General features: G+C 44.2%; 1 protein-coding gene across 1 annotated transcript in view; it reads left to right on the top strand.

Moving 5' to 3' along the window:
- Positions 1-19,482, top strand: part of SGK1 (serum/glucocorticoid regulated kinase 1) — an 87,611-nt gene that overhangs the window by 8,605 nt on the left and 59,524 nt on the right. The gene's annotated exons all lie outside the window — the stretch shown is intronic.

The following is a 19,482-nucleotide window of genomic DNA, read 5'->3' as shown; positions in this document are numbered from 1 at the left end:
AGCATGACAAATAGAGATTCTGCCTGCCCTGCAAAGTCAAGAGTGCCGAGGGGCAAGTTTGCATGATAAGTGTGTTCCAGCACGGCCAAAGCCTGTTCCCATACCACGATGCATCAGGAAATGGCCGAAGAGGTGAGAACCTGAGACTGGAACCCACTGTGCTCCATACTGGACCAATGTGTCCAGTTCTGGGGCCCCCGGTTCAAGAAGGACAGGGAACTACTAGAAAGAGTCCAGCGGAGGCTACAAAGATGATCAAGGGACTGGAGCACCTCTCTGATGAGGAAAGGCTGAGAGACCTGGGGCTGTTCAGCCTGGAGAAGAGAAGACTGAGAGGGGATCTCATCAACGCTTACAAATATCTAAAGGGCGAGTGGCAAGAAGATGGGGTCAGGCTCTTCTCAGTGGTGCCTGGTGATAGGACAAGGGTCAATGGACACAAGCTGGAACACAGGAAGTTCTATCTCAATGTGAGGAAAGAATTCTTTCCTGTGAGGGTGGCAGAGCCCTGGAACAAGCTTCCCAGAGAGTGTGTGGAGTCTCCTTCTCTGGAGACATTCCAAACCCACCTGGATGCGTTTCTGTCCAGCCTGCTCTGGGTGACCCTGCTCTGGCAGGGGGTTGGACTAGACAATCTCCAGAAGTCCCTTCCAACCTCGACCACTCTGTGATTCTGTGATTCTGTATCCCAGGGCATATTTCATTTCTTTTGTCTCTCCCACAGGCAACACCCCCCCGAATATGCAATCTCCTGGGTAGCATCAGAAGCACAGACAGTGAAGCTGTGCACAAGATGTGGGCTGCCTCTTTTTACCCTAGATATGGGCGGACATCATTTGGTGTGCGTCACCACCAGTGGTAACATGTTTTACCTCCTATCTCGAGTGAAGGAGGAGCCGTGCATGTGGTCAAATGCTGCAGCTCAGTAGCCAAGGGGCCACTTGTTCAGATGCCAACAGCCTACTTGCTTGTGCTTTGCTGGGCCGTACATATTTGTACACCGTACAAAGCATCCAGTAGGGGTTCAGTTGTCTTCTGAAAAGATCTGGAGGACTACACATGGTGAAAGTGTCTGCCAGTTAGGTGGTAAACATGAGGGTTTTCCTCAAAACATTCAAAGTCTACCCTAAAAGGAGGAAGGGGGACCCTGCATCCGCTGCCCCACTGCCAGCTGCCTACAGATGGGATATGGGGCTGGAACGTGCTCCTGGGGTCCACGTTATGGAAAGGCTCCACTCTCATTATTATGCAAATAATACAGTGAAAATCAGTGGCTATTGATTCTACCAAAATTACTTTTTACATGGCTGAATGGGAGAGAGTTGGGAATTTTTGCAACTACAGATGGGAAATATGCCTTTTATTTTATTTCCTGCTCTGTTTTTATTAGGCATTTGCTAGACTGTCTTGCTTCAGTCAGTTCCTATGTATGCTTTTTACTGGGGTAGTTAGAGGTCTTCAAGTGTATAGCAGGAATAAGTAAAAACGGTTATTAAGCCAAAGGTTTGAACTGCAGGTCAACAGTAAAATTTTTAGATGTATTGCAAAAAATTTCACCCAAGAATAGGTCATTAAAATGGCTTGAAATTCTTTTCATTTTAAATAATTACCTATTAGTGAAAAAATACATAGTTCTTTCAGTATCTTTTGTTTTCCTAAAAGATCCCTGAATTTCTCAAATGAAAGATGGTTAATCTTTAACAGCTTAACTGTAACTTGGTCAGAATTTGATTAATGATAATTTATTTCTTGCTTTATTAATGAGATTTTGAAGCACGTGGTCATTGTTTGACACACTCTGAGTCATGCCAAACTGGGGACCCCTCATTCCTAAAAGGTCAACTTAAAGGAGCGCTCCTTACAAGAGCAGCCATTGTAACGTTGACTTCTCTGGCTGGAGTGTTGTACTAAACCTCTGTACTACGGGAACAAAATCACTGTGGGAATCCTCTATGTAAAACCTTTCTGACTAACTGCTCGGCTGTGACGCAAAGAAGAGCTATAAGAAAAGGCATCTGAAGAGAAGATAATGGGAAGTAATGTTGGAGGAGGACAGCCCGTGATATAAAAACCTATAATAAAGTTAACGGCTGTGCTGCTGCTGGAGCTCTGTAGTTGGGAGAATGCCCGGTATTAGGAACTTACAACCTGCAGTTAATGATTACAAACTGTGATTCATTTCTTGTTTGAACTCTTGTAAAATTGCCTTCTATTGTTCCCCCATAAGAATCCTTGAAATTAAAGGTTATGTAGACTATTTTAATAATAAACGCAATGATGGTGACAATAATTTAGAGCACAGTGCTCAAAATGTCGTCTCTGCCCCTCAGATAAAGTGGTACCTCTGTGATCTGCAAGGATATATGATCCCTCAAAGGAGGCCTGATCTCCTATTGGGAAAAGGTCTGTGAAATCAACAAAAATGTATCAGATTCTCAGGATCTTTATCTTCTGATCAGATGCTCAGTATTATCATCCATATACTGTGATCAACAAGAAATGCTGAAATGTTCTCCTGACTATTTTTTTAAGCTCACAATCCTTCATTCTATTACATGTTACATCAAATTTGCTGCCTGTCCACATTACCAGGATCTCACCCTATTACATGGCAACCGGGAAAGGAGCAAGACATGTCTATTTATGTGCCTAAAATGCCCAGGTACAATTAACTTTGTCTGAACTGACTTCGGTGAGCGAGCTCAGCTGCGAGACAGAACTAGTTATTCCAAAGTGCCAACTAGTTCAGAGCACATGTGGAGCAGAAGGAAGTAATAGGCATTATCTAATTCCTCTGCCAGAAGGACCTTCAGAGATCTCTTTGGGTACTTCAGCTCATATTCAAACCCAAGGCTACAAACCAAAGCAATCTTTAGCTCAGTAGTGGGGCCTTTTCTTCTGTTGCCAACAGACCGGAGTCGTGGTGAAAAGCACGTTCACTGTGGCCCCAAGCTGTGTGTTGAGTTTGCATCCTGGCTCCATGGAGTCATCTCTCTTGCTCCATGGACAACCTGTCCCTTTCTACAGTGATATTGCCAACTTCAGCCTGATTTATTGTTTGTCTAGGAAATCGATAGGCAAAGCTGATTAATAACCAAGCTTTTTTACTTAGGACTACTAGATCTCGAACTCTCAAAAAATAGGTGAACATAAATGCTGCACAATGCTCAGCAGCTCTGTGGATGTTCATCCTAAAGATGCAGCCTTCAACCAGAGGTGTTCGTTGGTCACCAGGCTCACAAGGTCTGCCGTGGAGTAACTGTACTCCCTTCCACATTGAGTAAGGCATGTGGCCGGGCCTGACATTTTCAGAGAACCAAACAACGCCAGTATTCCCATTGCCTCTCTAAAAACAGGGCTTTTGATACATCCAGATCTCACATTTCCACAGTCACTTCTCTGTTGAGTTCATTCTTCCTGTTCTGGTTCACTCTTCCTGGCTCTGAGGAACCAGGTTCCTCAAAGAAATGGATTTTGCAGAATACATCCCTGTGTGGTAGAGCAGAAAAGACCCTCCTGCTGTCCTGGCACCAGGGCAATACCTGGATGTCTCCTCTGCCTGTTATCACTGCAACCAAATCCTTGGCTGCATTGAGCATGATGGTAGGTGCAGCATCTCCAACCATCACAAGTGTGTATGGAGAATGCAAGGTCCACCATCCAACCTTGGCCAAGAGTTTTCTCCACTTGAGAACAATCATGCAGTTACAGTGGAATTTGTGCATGTGTCATTTTTAAAAAAGGACAGAATCCATTATAAATCCTCATGCCCTGACCTACAGTTCAGTCAAAGTATATGAGGAGACCAGGAAGAGGTCTGCTAAATTTGGTGTAGACCCATCTTTTGGGTCCCCTCAAGGCGACTGAGTAGCATTCTCAGTGCTGTTTTACTAAAGTTCCCCAATTAGTCTTGAGATTATTTTTTTTTCTGCACTCACCAAAATATTTCCAGACAAAAAAACCAGCTCACTGAATTTTCCAAAGGGGCCCAAGATCTAGACCTAAGCATATATGTACATGCATGTTAACATACAGCATACATACAGAATCACAGAATCACAGAATGATACGGGGTTGGAAGGGACCTCTGGAGATCATCTAGTCCAATCCACCTGCCAAAGCAGGTCCATCCAGAGCAGGTTGCACAGGAACCTGTCCAGGCGGGTTTTGAATGTCTCCAGAGATGGAGACTCCACCACCTCCTTGGGCATCTTTTTCCAGGGCTCTGCCACCCTCACAGGAAAGAAGTTCCTCCTCATGTTGAGATGGAACTTCCCATGTTTCAGCTTGTGTCCATTTCCTCTTGTCCTGTCACTGGGCACCACTGAAAAAAGACTGGCCCCATGCTATTGGACACATACATATATATGTGTATATGTATATAGGCATACATTTGTTTATCGTCACTTATCTTCCTGCCCCATGAAACAGGGTGAGTTTTGATGCCATGCCATAAGCATTTCTATACCGGGTCTCTATTTTCATTTGAACAAACCCATATTCCCAGACAAGATGCTGTGGACAAACAAGTTCTGTGCTACATCACTGCCTGACTCCAAGAAAAAGGGATGCATAAACCTCTCTTAAAATTCCTTTCTTTATGGTTGTTTTAGGTATAATATTTCATGCAGCACGTCAGGCAAAATCGTCTCTTAGCTCAAGGGCCTCTACCACCACCAAGCCCCTTGGAGAGACGGACAGCCAAGAAGCAACACAGTCCTCAGGAGGGGACTTAGAGTCTCCATTCGTTACCCTGGCCCTGGCGCTTCTCCTTGAGCTCCTGCATTTCAGTTTGACAGCGTCTCCCCCGTGCATAATATCAGGAGTCACGATGCTCTTGGAGGAGAAGGGAGATCTACGGTTTTGATGAGGAGATTGTGCGATTTGATTCACATTGTCAGCAGCATCCATTCGTGCCCATTCCTTCCTGAGCCGGCGGTTTCCATGCGTACACCCTCCTCCAGCCCCCTCTGAGAGGAGCGGGTCCGATGTCAGATTCAAAAGTTTCTTTATTTTTTTATGGCTCTTGTGATACACTTTTGAGTCCAGCGCTGAGGGAGCAAAGGTGACTGCTGTGGGATATCTTGCCTGAACTAAATAAATCCTTACCTTCTCTATTTCAGATTACTTAAGTAATGCTGAAGGGAAAAAAGATCAGAGCTGCTCTGAGATTGTTCATTCCATCCTCCAATTATTCAGTATATACTAAGCCTGCAAGAGCTGTAATTAGATATGAGAAAAGCCTGATGAGATTCTTTTTCTGCATAGTTCCAAACATGCTGGCAGTTCTCCAAAAGTTAAATATATAAGTAAATCTTCTTCTTTTTACCAAAGTTCTTCTGTTCATCCACTTCTCTCTTTTTTCCCTCCAAGGCCTAACCCACCTGGATCTTCCCCATTCAGTAGCCTGTGCACTGAATAGGCCCAGACAGAGATGAAGGGAGAGATTGCTTCTTTTCCATCACAAGCTGCTAGAGTCCAACCTTGCACTGCACTTCATGAAGCTCTTGGAGAAACTTGTGTGAACTTTAGAAAAATCCCAGCAGCTTCTGCACCCAAATATCTTTGCGGATCTGTGCATTAATATGGGATCCAGACACCCATGTAGGGTTTCTCCAGTGTAGGTAGGCCACCTCAAAATTAGTCCCCTTGCCCGAGCAGGTTAATTAAAGGCAGGTGTGCAGGCACCCAGGCTTTCTACACTGCCAGTGAGTGGAGCAAGTGACAGGGACTGCAAGGAGACGAGGATGGTGCATTTGCTGCTTTTGAAAATGTTGTCTTTAGGAAGGACATGGACCTGTTGGAACGGGTCCAGAGGAGGCCACAAAGATGCTCAGAGGGCTGCAGCACCTCTCCTATGAAGACAGACTGAGAGATTTGGGATTGTTCAGCCTGGAGAAGAGAAGGCCCCAGGGAGACCTTAGAGCCCCTTCCAGTACCTAAAAGGGCTCCAGGAGAGATGGGAAGGGACTCTTGATCAGGGAGTGGAGCAATAGGGTGAGGGGTAATGGTTTTAAATTGGAAGAGGGGAGATTTAGATTAGATATTAGGAGGAAATTCTTTGCTGTGAGGGTGGTGAGACACTGGAAGAGGTTGCCCAGAGAAGCTGTGGCTGCCCCATCCCTGGAGGTGTTCAAGGTCAGGCTGGATGGGGCTTTGAGCAACCTGGTCTGGTGGGAGGTGTCCCTGCCCAGGGCAGGTGGTCGGAACTCAATGATCTTTAAGGTCCTTTCCAACCCAAACCATTCTATGATTCTATGAAAGGAGTCGCTGGGCCAGTCCACGATGTTAGGCTGTGGTCTGACTTCCCTTATTTCATGGTCACATTACTAGAAAAGTCCATACTATTCAGTCCATTTAAAAATCTGGCTAACTGTCTGTCTCAGGCATTTCCTCCTTCTACTTCCCTTCTTCAGTTTCTGTTTGCTTTAAATGAAGGCAACTCTTTAAGCAAAGTGGTACCTCTGTCTCTATTTCACTTATTCTTCGACACAGTAGTTAACAGTGGTGAGTAAGAGACCTGTAAAATGATTTCATGCCAAACTGAAACCACGTAGATCCTCCTACCTGCAGGGTATTTTCAACAGCAGATACTTTTCTCTGATATCATAGTTATTGTTTAACTGGATCCGCCTCGAACCCTCAAAAAATGTTGGCTTGCTCAGAGGAAAAATGCATTAGCTTCCAATGGCTTTTACCCGAAATGACTTCAGAGGGATTTTGGGTTGGCTTTTTTTTTTTTTTTTTTTTTGCAAGAATTAGGCAAAAGAAAACCCACACACAACCAAGCATGTGGGATAAGAGACTCCAAACAAACTGCTTCAGTCACGGGTTTCCCAAAACCAACAGCCTTCACATGTGGGAGACTCCAGCCCTAAAGCTGATGAGTCAGTGCTGGTGACTTACGCTTCAGCTTGTATTTCTAAAACAGAGATTTTTATTGCTGTCGTCTTGCAATAACATGCAGACCACGAAAAAGTGCTGGGCAATATATTTCTTGAGTGTGTGAGCATGCCCCTGAAAAAATACTAAGCTAAGAAGGGGAATAATGTAAATGGCAGAAAGAAAGCCCCCCTTGTTTCCATACTTCTCCAGTGTGTCTGGTTTGCATCTGTTACTACATTTTCCGCTGCAGAACTTTTATTTCTTTTATACATCTGAATGACTGTTTATGACTGGCAGTTTGAAAACGTGGCTTTACTCTGATTAACTCTACTTTTTCTCTGTACTTGGTCCTTTTTGAGACCATATTTCTCGAGCTCTGTTAAAACACGAGCAAAACCAACACGTGGAAAAACTTATTGAAATGCTGGGCAGGTTTGACAGGTGCAGGTGAAATTGCCTGGTTTCATGAATTGAAACAGCTGCACTTTTATAGGTGATGAAATTGCAGTGGGATGGGGTTTCACATTAGTTAGTTCATCTTGTGTTTGCTGTTTTGTTTTTGAAGCATTGAGTCATTTCCCACTCTCCAAGGGGGACTCTACAACCTATTCCTCAAGTGAATGAGGCATCCAGTCTCCCCAGAGTGAGGAGAAGCTTGGTAAAAATTCAAACAAATTTCAAGAGCAGACTGAAATGTAACTAGAAAATAATAGTCTTCTCCTCATGGGACTATAAATAAATGTTACTTGCAGCTTTGGGAGCAGGAAATGCCATAAATGTTAGGTCCACCTTCCAGTTAGAATGAGATAGATTTCATGACATATCGTAAGAGAATATCATGCAGAGAAACTTCTGAATCATTAACCAACAAATGTTAACCTCATAAGAGTCTCTTGGATTAAGGAGTTTTACTTTCACTCTCTGCAATTGCTACAGGAAGATGTATGTTTTCTTTTCAAATTATTCAGGACCGTATGTTTTCCTGCAGTGACAGCATATGTATCAAATGATGCCGCTCCTCATAAGTTCATTTTTACCATCCTTGCTGGGAAAAATTTAAGAAGAAAAATCAATGAAAGATCTTAAAAGAACTGGTCACATTCGGCACTGGATTAATTTGTCAAAACACTTGAATTATAAAATCTTCTCTTAGGTTAAATCCCCACTGAATATGGTTGTTTAAGATATAATTTTTCAGAATAACATAATCTTTCAATGTATCAGTGCCTCCACACCTGTCTCAGCTGGGATGCCATTTAAAAATGGCTAATTAGAGTGGCCAGGACTTCTTGTTTCTCCTCAAACAGTATTCTTAGCAACTCAACAGCAAAGGCAAATTTCCCAGGAGAAAAAACTAGGAAGAGAAATGGTGGATCTTCTCCTGGAAGACGTGCCTTTGAGCAAACACATCTCCTTTGACTCGGGAATGGAAGAACAAAGGTATTTCCCTCATCTGTGTTACCCAGAGCTCTGCTAGGTGAGAGGGCCACCCCAGAGCTCCTGAGTGATCAAGTGAGGCTCCTGACCCAGGCTCTGCCACCACCCCATGGCCCTGCCAGGCCACACTGCACATGGGACCGCATGGGCTGCTGAAGTCCCCGTTGCCAGGTCCCAGCCCAGCCTTGCCTTGCAAAGGAGCTGACCCGTGAAAAAACACTGTCATAGAAACATGGAATCATCGAATTGCTGAGATTGGAAGGAACCTTTCAGATCATCGAATCCAAACCATCCACCCAACACTGACCAAGACCATCACTTAACCATAACTCTAAGCACTACGCATACCCATCTTTTAAATACCTCCAGGGATGGTACTCCACCACTTCCCTGGGCAGCCTGTTCCAATGCTTAATAGCCCTTTCAGCGTAAAAAATTTTCCCAATCTCTCACTCCAGGAGAATTGCAGTTTTCTGAGGTGTATGGTCCGTCTCACAGCTCTGTGAATGCTTTGGTACGTCTGTCTCTCGGGGACAGAAGGACCAGGCACCCTAAATCAGCTGCTGGGTCCCTTAAAGATACATAAAAAACTAAGATGGTATGTAATACTATATAACAAATTACAAGGGTCATAGAATCATAGAATCGTAGAATGGTTAGAGCTGGAAGGGACCTTAAAGTTCATCCACTTCCAACCACCCTGCCATGGGCAGGGACACCTCCCACTAGACCAGGTTGCTCAAAGCCCCATCTTTCTGGTCACCTTCTGCCAAATCAAAAGGAGATTAGTGAAGTGCAATACCGGGCTTAAAGTAGGAAAAGTTACTCGTTTTAGGCCACACAAAGTGTGCTTCGCTGCTTTGAACAGTGTGAAGCCTTTGACTGAGCAGCTGAGGATGACTGAACTGGATGGGACTTGGTGCCGTATCCAGCATCTGTTGTGCTCTGCCACTGCAGCCATTATTCTTGTTCTGCAGTAAAGCTTTATAACGCTGCGATATTTCAGCTCAGACCTACTGAGGGATGCAAAATCATTATTGCATCAGAAAAACTGGAAGGGAGGAAAAGTACAGCGAGATATCTTTGTTTTGCTTGGGCTATTTTTCATTCAGCTGCCTTTGCAGCCCGTCCACATCCCAACGTGTCCAGCTGTCGCCGGCTCAGATGCCCACAGTACCCTGCAGACTGCTTTGAGGCTTTGACTGATAGACGTGGGATGTGGTGTTTATCGGAGCAGGAGTTAAAATAAACGTTGCCTAGGTTTACTGACAATTAGCTTTGCTCACATAAAATAGAGAACAGAGAAGAAAAGGCAGGAGCAAGCAGCCTTGGATTATTTGGATAGGATTTGGCATTGTATTGTTCGTGTTGTTTTTATTTGACCTAGATGAAAAGCATTTTTAACTTGGTAGCCTGGAAAGATTAGACTTGCACATACACAATAAACCCCATTTTGTTTTGTTTTCCTCTTTGACATAATACGCAGAGAGAGGGTGTTTATACACCACCGTGGACAATGAGTCTATTGTCTCATCTCCTGCAGAAACAAGTGCCATCAGCACTTACAATTGATCCAAGAGCTCTTACCTGATTCCAACACATCAGTTATTTATTTATTCACAGAGAAAAGAATCCCATGAGACTAACCATTGTTATCAAGGACAACACGGGAGGAAGGAAGAGAGGAAAACCTTAAGTGGTGCCTGTTCAGTTGTTTGGATTTTTTTGTGTACCACATTTCAAACAAATCAGCTGGTCGATAAGAGGACACAGCAAAAGCTAATTTAGCTATCAATGTGAGACGTGGTTTTTACAGAGTTTCTGCTGCACCATTAGAGTTGTCTAAAGCTTTTCCAGTGAGTGGAACAGGAAAATCAGCCAGGCAGTTGTCTGTGTGCTCATCAACCCTCACTATTGACATTACTGGTGTGCCTAAGTTTTCTGCTGCTCTTCATGACTTACTTGGATGCAACCGGTTCAGCAGCAATATTTAAACATGTGCTTATAGGATTCCAAATTCAAGTCATTTTGGTACCCATCATCTTTTGGGATGGGTGCCTGACTGCAGTCACACGCTGACATATTTTTTTAAGAATCTTGCCTTTGCTGACTTGCTGCTGTGGCCTGGAGACTTGTCATTCACCCTTAAAATCATAAAAATCTGCCTTATTTACTTGAAGTGTTAACACTGCAACTGGTGACAACAACAAATATAGAAACATTTACTATGTTTCTTCTTAGATGCATTTGATTTCTGCCAGATGCTGTTATGGCAAGTTAAATACTTTGGTATGGGAAAGAGAGAGAGAGTGTGTATGTGTGTGTGTTTAGCAATAAAGTGCTTATTAAAAAGGATGACAAACACCCTGAGATGCTGACCACAATACCAGGAACCTGAGAAGAGATGTGGCAGCAGGAGCTGCATTCCCCTGGCTTGAAGAACATTGTCATTCCCTGCACCCCTTCACCCCGAGCTGTGCCTGATTCGCCCTTCCAATGGTCTCCTGGGGTGGATTAAAAAGAGTGTGGCCAGCAGGTTGAAGGAGGTCCTCCTCTTCCTCTGCTCTGCCCTGGTAAGGCCACATCTGGAGTCCTGTGTCCAGTTCTGGGCTCCCCAGTTCAAGAAGGACAGGGGACTACTAGAAAGAGTCCAGCGGAGGCTACAAAGATGATCAAGGGACTGGAGCACCTCTGATGAGGAAAGGCTGAGAGACCTGGGGCTGTTCAGCCTGGAGAAGAGAAGACTGAGGGGGGAGCTCATCAATGTTTACAAATATCTAAAGGGCAGGATTCAAGAGGATGGGGTCAGGCTCTTTTCAGTGGTGCCCAGTGACAGGACAAGAGGAAATGGACACAAGCTGAAACATGGGAAGTTCCATCTCAACATGAGGAGGAGGAACTTCTTTCCTGTGAGGATGGCAGAGCCCTGGAAAAAGATGCCCAGAGAGGTGGTAGAGTCTCTGTCTCTGGAGACATTCAAAACCCACCTGGATGGATTCCTGTGCAACCTGCTCTGGGTGTCCCTGCTCTGGCAGGGGGTTGGACTAGATGATCTCCAGAAGTCCCTTCCAACCCTGACCATTCTGTGATTCTGTGATTCCGTGATTCCCTGGATCTTCCTCTCACGCAGGTCACCTTTTTCCTGGGACACTTGGAGGACAGAACTCTCCATGAATCCAGGCCATGTTCATCCAGGCCCAGCTGGGCAACAACAGCTGCTTTTTAGGGAGCAGCTTCCTGGCTTGCAGAGAAAGCAGCAAATGATGACTATGCAGAGAGTTGCCCTTCACTTTCCCTTTTTAAAATAAAATGTGATTATTAATCAAGAAAGTGATGTGTCTCAGGGCTCTGGAGGGGAAAAAAAATAGCTTGAGGTGATTTGACAAAGTGATTCTTTTGCTGTGCTGCATTTCCCATGGGACATGACAAATTAAATGTCGAAGCCAGCTAGAGAGTAGTGATATATCTCAGTCCGAGCAGTAATCAGCCTGCCTCTCATTTACCACTTTCCGTTTAAGTAGATGACTGTATACAGTATGAACAAGGGAGCTTTTCATTCTGTAATCTCCCTAATTGTAATTTAAATAGGTTTCCTGACAGTCGCCCTTAAGGCTTCGGGGAGATGATTCCAAGAGCTCCGTGTCCACAGAGGGTCTACATAATGGATGAAAATTCAAATCCCGGTCCGAGGTGCAATTAGATAAAGCCAGGAAAAGGAAAGAAGGGATCGAATGAACTGCAACCGGAGAAGGAGAAAAGCACATTTGATATCACTGGGAGGCAGAACTGAAACACATGCACACACACGCACTGACCTAGATCACAGTCGAGGCATTTGATACTGTCTGGTAGGGAAATGAATATCCAGAGACTCTGCAATGCAACATGTAGAGTAAATAGAAGTTGACTCAGAGCCATAAAAACCCATGAACTGAGGGCAAACAGGAACATCCATGAAGAACGGAAATTTAACTCCAGAAGAGTTCAAGCACACAGAGAGCTTTATTCCAATCCCTTGCAAAAATAGGGGAAAAGCAGCCTGCCCAAAGTTTCGGAGGAAGAAAATGCTGCCGTACAGAGCATATGGTTGCACAGACTGTCAGGTTAAATGTGATACTGCCGTGCTGACGGGTGTGATGTTTCACTGAGAACTGGCTGATAATACTGGGCCTCCAAGCAGACCTTCACAGCTCCCCTCAAGCCATTCCAGCATTCAGTCTGCCTCAGTCCTCAGCAAATGTTTGAAATTCTAGATATCTAATGGCCTATCACATTCATCTACAAACCTACGCCCTCCTTCTCACACATTAATATTTACTGCTCCAGAATGTGTATGTTCACACTATATTGCTAAATTAGCAGTGTGCACCAGGGACTTGGACTTAGTGCAGTAAAGTGACTCTCACATCCAAAAAGGGCCTAATCCTGCAAGACATTAGGTCCCTGCATAAGGTGCTTTTTCTTTTCCAGTGCTTTCAGCGCTCTTGAGAGCCAAGCCTTCAGGTAGAAAGCCAGCATACTAACTCGGTGTCCCGAGAAACACAGGGTTTTCCAGAGTCTCCGAAGCCAGGGAGGACACCTCAACAAGGGCCACCAGCGTCATCGGCACCTGCTTCCCTCCGGCAAGAGCCACATCTGCATCGGTGGTGGCCCCAGAGAACAGGCTGGTGTTTCTCTCACGGAAAATATTGCTCATGATTACAGTGCTGGGGACTGGCTTAGGAACACCTGATTAAAGTATAAAATGTGCTGAGTCGACTGATGCCATTGACAACTGAGCCATATGAAATTAAAAGCCGTATCTGTTTGCTATTACATAAGAGGAAAAGCCAGGAATGGAAAAAACCCCTGGAACTTGGCAAATCTCATTTAATCACATCTGGCAATTTTCTAGTCTGAGTGATTATCACTGTTGGATATCATGTTTTTAGAAAGTAAAGCAAACAAAGAAACTAGAGCAAACAAGAGTCGGAAAATAAAGAGCCTTTTTAAAAAAAAAAAATACTTGTAGATCTTTCAGCAATATTATAGGCCATGCTTGGGAAGAGGGTATTTAAAGCTATTCTCCAAGAACAGACACATTTCAGTTCAGTTTAAGATTAGTGACAGACGGCTACTTACTAGAAGGGTGGACAACAGTTCTTTGAACTTGCTTATCTGGAAAGAATGGGGAAAATTGTCATCAATTTTGTTGGTGGTCATTGCAAGAAATGGAAGAAATGCCAAACAGCTTTGACTGGCTGCCAAGGTCCTTTGGTGGTCCAAGAAAACCAGAAGCACAAAACAATCCTAAAAGGTGACAGGGTGGAGAGGTACACTGAAGTTTATTCCTGGCCGTGAAGGTCTGTGAGTGTGACGTTGACTGCATTTGTCACATCCATCTGCAAAGGCCTGTGAGGTTATACCTTCAAAGAATTAGTGTAGGAACAGTGAATCTCATAAAGGCACTTATAGCTTAACCAGAAACTGCTCCACAACAAGCGTGTGGTGGAAGCAATTTCTAGCGGATATGAGTTGTTGATGAAAAAAAGGCATAAAGAAACCATAGTTGTGATGGAGCAAGGGAAACTGGGAGCTCTTTCTGTTCTTCTCAGTCTGATTTGGGTTATTTCAGACAGACTTAAAGAGTCTGCTGTTTATACCCTGTAATAATCAATAAAGGCAAGTGTAGGGTGCTGCACCTGGGGAGAAATAACCCCCTGCACCAGTACAGGTTGGGGGCTGACCTGCTGGAGAGCAGCTCTGAGGACAGAGACCTGGGAGTCCTGGTGGACAATAGGATGACCATGAGCCAGCAATGTGCCCTTGTGGCCAAGAAGGTCAATGGCATCCTGGGGTGCATCAGGAAGAGTGTGACCAGCAGGTCAAGGGAGGTTATCCTCCCCCTCTGCTCTGCCCTGGGGAGGCCCCATCTGGAGCACTGGGTCCAGTTCTGGGCTCCCCAGTTCAAGAAGGACAGGGAACTGCTTGAGAGGGTACAGCAGAGGGCTACAAAGATGATGAGGGGCCTGGAGCATCTCTCTTATGAGGAGAGGCTGAGGGACTTGGGTCTTTTTAGTCTGGAGAAGAGAAGACTGAGGGGGGATCTGATCAATGCTTATAAATACTCAAAGGGTGGGTGTCAAGAGGAGGGGGCCAGTCTTTTTTTCAGTGGTGCCCAGGGATAGGACAAGAGGAAATGGGCACAAACTTGAATATAAGAAGTTCCACCTGAACAAGAGGAGGAACTTCTTCACTTTGAGGGTGGCAGAACACTGGAACAGGCTGCCCAGGGGGGTGGTGGAGTCTCCTTCTCTGGAGACATTCCAAACCCGCCTGGACAAGTTCCTGTGCAACCTGCTCTGGGTGGACCTGCTTTGGTAGGGCGGTTGGACTAGATGATCCCCAGAGGTCCCTTCCAACCCCATGTGATTCTGTGATTCTGTAATGGTGGGTGAAGTTGCATGGGGAGTTTGAAAAGCCACTCTTGGGAATGAAAGTACAGAAATCTTCAGAAGCAGTTCAGAGCAGAATTGCTTCCTGCAGCTCGGAGCAGCTTCTCATTTATTTACTGGTAAATGGATATCATGGTAAGAATAAATAAAATAATAATAAAAAAGGGTATTTTAATAATCAAATACTCCTTACATCGCACCTAGCATTGTGGTATTTGAGCATCATACAGTCCCCTAAATAACAAACTGTCATCTGCTCCTTTTAATCTGTTTTTGTCAGTCAGGGAGAAAACTGTGAGAATCTTCTTCAAAATAGGTTGTGGTCTGGTTTTTTTTTTTTTTTTTGTGCAATTCAGTGTGAGAGTTTTTTAGTGGAAGTTCATTCAAAAGCAATGAAGCTTTGAACTTTGAAATTTTTAGTGACATTTAAAGTAGCCCAAGTCAAACAGAGCTATAGATCTAAGGCACTCGCCTCGTATAAATGTAAATATTAAATACGCAAAAATCTTTGAAGTCTATTAAGGTTAAAGCTAGACAAAAACCTATAGTGTAGACTTACAATTCAGTGACTAATATATACACATAGCATTTCAATAAATTTAACTGAGTCACTCTGAAAAGTAATATGTAACCTACAAATGTCAATAGAAACCAGAGACCTGCAGAGCTAAGCCCAGGGAAGTTGTTTTTCTTCAGAAGTTCGCTCTTGGCTTTGCTGCCACGAAGGTGCTGCCAATTCATACTTCCAGTTTCAAATCAATATTTTCAAGGCTTTTGGATGGGGATACATGCTGAAAGTCAGTGGTGAATCATTTCATTTCCCGCTCAGGGTATTGGTGACAATTACCACACTCTTCTGTGCATGTTACTCTGCGTTATCTATGAATTTTGAAAGGCAAATGCAGTGTTTGTCTGCAGAGGGACATGAGTCTGAATTAGCTGAAGATGTGGAATTAGACGAGATTAGTTAAATGTCATTAAAGTCCTCATGGACCTTTCAATTCAGACTAAAACCTGAATTTTTAACGTAGGCAAATGAAGCAGAATGAATTAAGTCCATCTTAATTTCAAGCCAAGCTGTCCACACAAGGCTTGACTGTGGATTTACCTAATTCATGCTTGGGCCAGTGGACAGGAACGCAGCCGTGTAGGCAAGTTCTAGAGAATAACAAGCAGGTAGCACCTTGGCACCCACGGACAGTGCCAGCCCCTGCCGGGCTCTCCTCGAGCGGCCACCAGGCAGGTCTGGGCAAGCGGGCAAGCGGCACAGAGCCCCGGCTCAGCGCCTCCATCACAGGCGAAGGCTTCAGAAAGTAAGAAAAACAGCTTCCCTGGGCTTAGCTATGCAGCACTCGGGTTTCTATTGACGTTTGTAGATCATATATTACTTTTCAGAGTGACTCAGTCAAGTTTATTGAAATGTTATGTGCATTTCGCTGAGTCAGCACGGGCTGAGCAGACACGGCTGGATGTATATGAACCTGAACTTTGCCTGCTCCAATGAAAGAAAACTAGAACTGTTTTAATCCTTTTCTCTTCCAGCGCATTTGAACAGCACACGTGCTACCCTATTTGAACCGGTTCCAACCATTTAAGAAAAAAATATCCTGCTAGTCCGTTCAATCTCAAAGCTGGATGCTCCTGAAATTTCCCCACCTTCGCATCCCCCAGACCCTGTTGCATTAAACAGAACAGCAATACAATCAGCTCGATGTCCCTAATTGTACTTCTTTTTCATCTTTCAGTACAGGCTGTAACATATAAATAATATGCACATATAATGTGAAAACATCAGTTTAATCCAACATTTTTAAGCAGCAAGAAGTCATTCAGAGAAAAAGGTGTGTACTTGAGCTAAAACTGACTCAGCCTCAAATAAAGAGTAGTAAGAAAAATTGTTTAGGATTCACCCTGAACTCAGGGGCAGCTTGCTGATGTGAGAGCCAGAAGATGCCACCTGCACTTGAGCTTCATAAAATGCATGTCCTGTTCCTTTCTCTCATCATTACCATTCACAGAAGCTAAAGCACCAGTGGGTAATTTTTAATTTATGATCACTATGCTGCAGAATGTATATTTAATTGCCATTAAAAGGTACGGCTAGAAGATCCATTTGATATAGGCAGATTTTGCTGTATCAGGAGTACCCAGGTCACATTTTGAATGCTTCTTAATACACAGACAGGCTTGAGATCTGCCAGTGGAAACACAAGGCAGTGAAACAACAGGTAAAGCTACAACAGAAATTATTGATTAACTCCATCACTGCAAATGCCCTGAACTTGAAAGCATAAAACCAAACATCATTGAAACCTCAGACCCATATTTCCATTTGAATTTCTGCCTAAGTTGATGCTCTATGTGACCAAGCAGTCTCAAGCGAAAGGTTGTGCCATGTCCCTTGAATTTTTAAGAAAAACTGAACCTGCAGCTCATTGCAGCCCAGGCCCTCTCTGCTGTCAGCTTGGCTCTTCTTTCATCCATGCTTTTCCACACTGTGTGCACCCTAAATGATGAGACTGAACATGCAGGACGTCAAGGAACAAAGGAAGAACCAGGTCAGAAAACACTTAACTGATCACCAGGCCTAACTTAAAAAGGGCAAAATGAATAGTCCTTTACTCCTCTCAGAATCACGTTTAAATACATTGTACGCTTCCCGTAATAAAACTACACTGGAAAATGAAGCATGGTTTTTTCACCAGGAACATAATTATTCTTTTCAACATACCAAGTTCTGGAATTAGATCAAGACACACAACCGTGAATTTACTTGGGGAGAGTAATATATTTAATGATGTGCTTAACAATCATAGAATCAATTATGCTTGGCAAAAATAAAAGCGCTTAAAATCTGCCAGAGTCAAAAGATCAGTTTCAAAATGTGTTTATTGAAATGAAATCTGAAAAAAAGAACCCCTCCCCCTACAACTTAAACCCACCAACCTGAAGCTAAAAAAGTCTGGATAAGGAAAACGGTGAGCCAACAACCTCTCTGCACTAGTAGGGAATTTAGGAGTTACAAAAGCAGAGAAGTTCAATAAAAAAAATACATTGGTTTTAATGTCTTGGGAAAATGATTCTGCCAAACTTTACGCACTTGAGTTTGAATTCTGCAAAATTTGTTGCAAAATCATGCAGACATGGCACCTGCCAGACACGCATCCAAGAGCTACAGTGAGCAAAAGGGGGGCTGATGTGGTAAGGATGCTCCAGAGCATGGAAGTAGGGGTTAATACCAACCACCCGAACTGGTGTTGCTGAAAAATGCAAATGGGGAATGTGGTGGGAAGTGGCTCACTTGCCCACAGAAGGACATCTATTTGCTTGGTTTCCATAGAGAGGAAAGAGAAATTTTCCTAACGTTGAGATTTCCGGCAGGTCAGCACAGCAGGGAGATTGCGGGTGCATCACTCACAGAGGAGTCACCGGCAGAAGGCTGGTTAGATACGTTTCATTCTGTTTGTTTGTCATATGTGATCCTGGTAACCAGTTGCTGTGATATAGACTTCCACTGTTAATCAAACACTTGGCATCGTGCTCATGACTAATGTAACGTAAAATGTTTATTTTCCTGATGTAAAGCATCCTCTAACGGCAAATATCATCTCCTAATGAAGCATGGAGATGCTGAAGCCAAGTGCTTTTTCTGGCTTCCTCTGTGGAAGCGGAGCGAGGCGAGTGCTGTGCACTCCAGAGTGAGTCACAGAATCATAGAATCATAGAATTGCTGAGGTTGGAAGGGACCTTTCAGATCATCAAGTCCAACCATCAACCTAGCACTGACAAGAACCATCAGTATACCATATCTCTAAGCGCCATTGCCCTTCATGGATGGGAGATTCAGCTCACAGAGCAAAGAGGCTGTCAATAGGAGGATGGTGGGGCTGTCAGCTCTGGCTGTCTCAGCCTTCCCCCTCTGGGCTGGTAAAACATGTCCCGATACATCCCCATCTATCCTTTGTATTCAAATGAGAGACCTTTGATCAGATTGAGTGCAAATGTAGCACAGCTCATATATTGGTCTCTGCTTTCATAGTACAAAATTACTCGGAAAAAGAGCTCGGAAAAGTTCCTGACTCTTCATTTAACCCTGTTAGAAAATCCAATACTTTTGATTCACACGGCAGAAAACAGAGAGTCACAAAAGTGAAAGGAAGATCAAACAAAGCACGCCAAGGCCAGCATCGTGCCCCACGAGCGCGGTGTATTGTGCTCGTAAATAGTGTCCTTCCTGCCCTAGTGCACCAGGTCCTGGTCGGGGAGCTGAAGAGACCAGGAGAAGGCAGGGGCAGGCAGATTTGAGGAGTCAAGGTCAAAATTTGGGGCAGGTCAATTTGAGAAATTGATTCTTGAATATAAGTGACAGGAAAGAGGGGAGATTTAGATTAGATATTAGGAAGAAATTCTCTCCTCTGAGGGTGGTGAGACTCTGGAACAGGTTGCCCAGAGAAGCTGTGGCTGCCCCATCCCTGGAGGTGTTCAAGGCCAGGCTGGATGGGGCTTGGAGCAACCTGGTCTGGTGGGAGGTGTCCCTGCCCAGGGCAGAGGGGTTGGAACTAGATGACCTTTGAGATCCCTTCCAACCCAAACCGTTCTATGATTCTATGAAGTCAGAGACGAAACAGAAGATACTGCTGTTAGAAAAGGACTGCAGAAAGCTTATAGTATTACAGCTGAATGCCTGCAAAACCAGTCTGCTTTCTCTCCACAGGGGGAATTGATC

Source organism: Numenius arquata, chromosome 2 (assembly GCF_964106895.1).
Source record: "Numenius arquata chromosome 2, bNumArq3.hap1.1, whole genome shotgun sequence".
In the NCBI taxonomy this organism is placed as follows: domain Eukaryota; kingdom Metazoa; phylum Chordata; class Aves; order Charadriiformes; family Scolopacidae; genus Numenius; species Numenius arquata.
The sequence above is the reverse complement of the archived record's forward strand: the minus strand, read 5'-3'. Positions and strand labels throughout refer to the sequence as shown.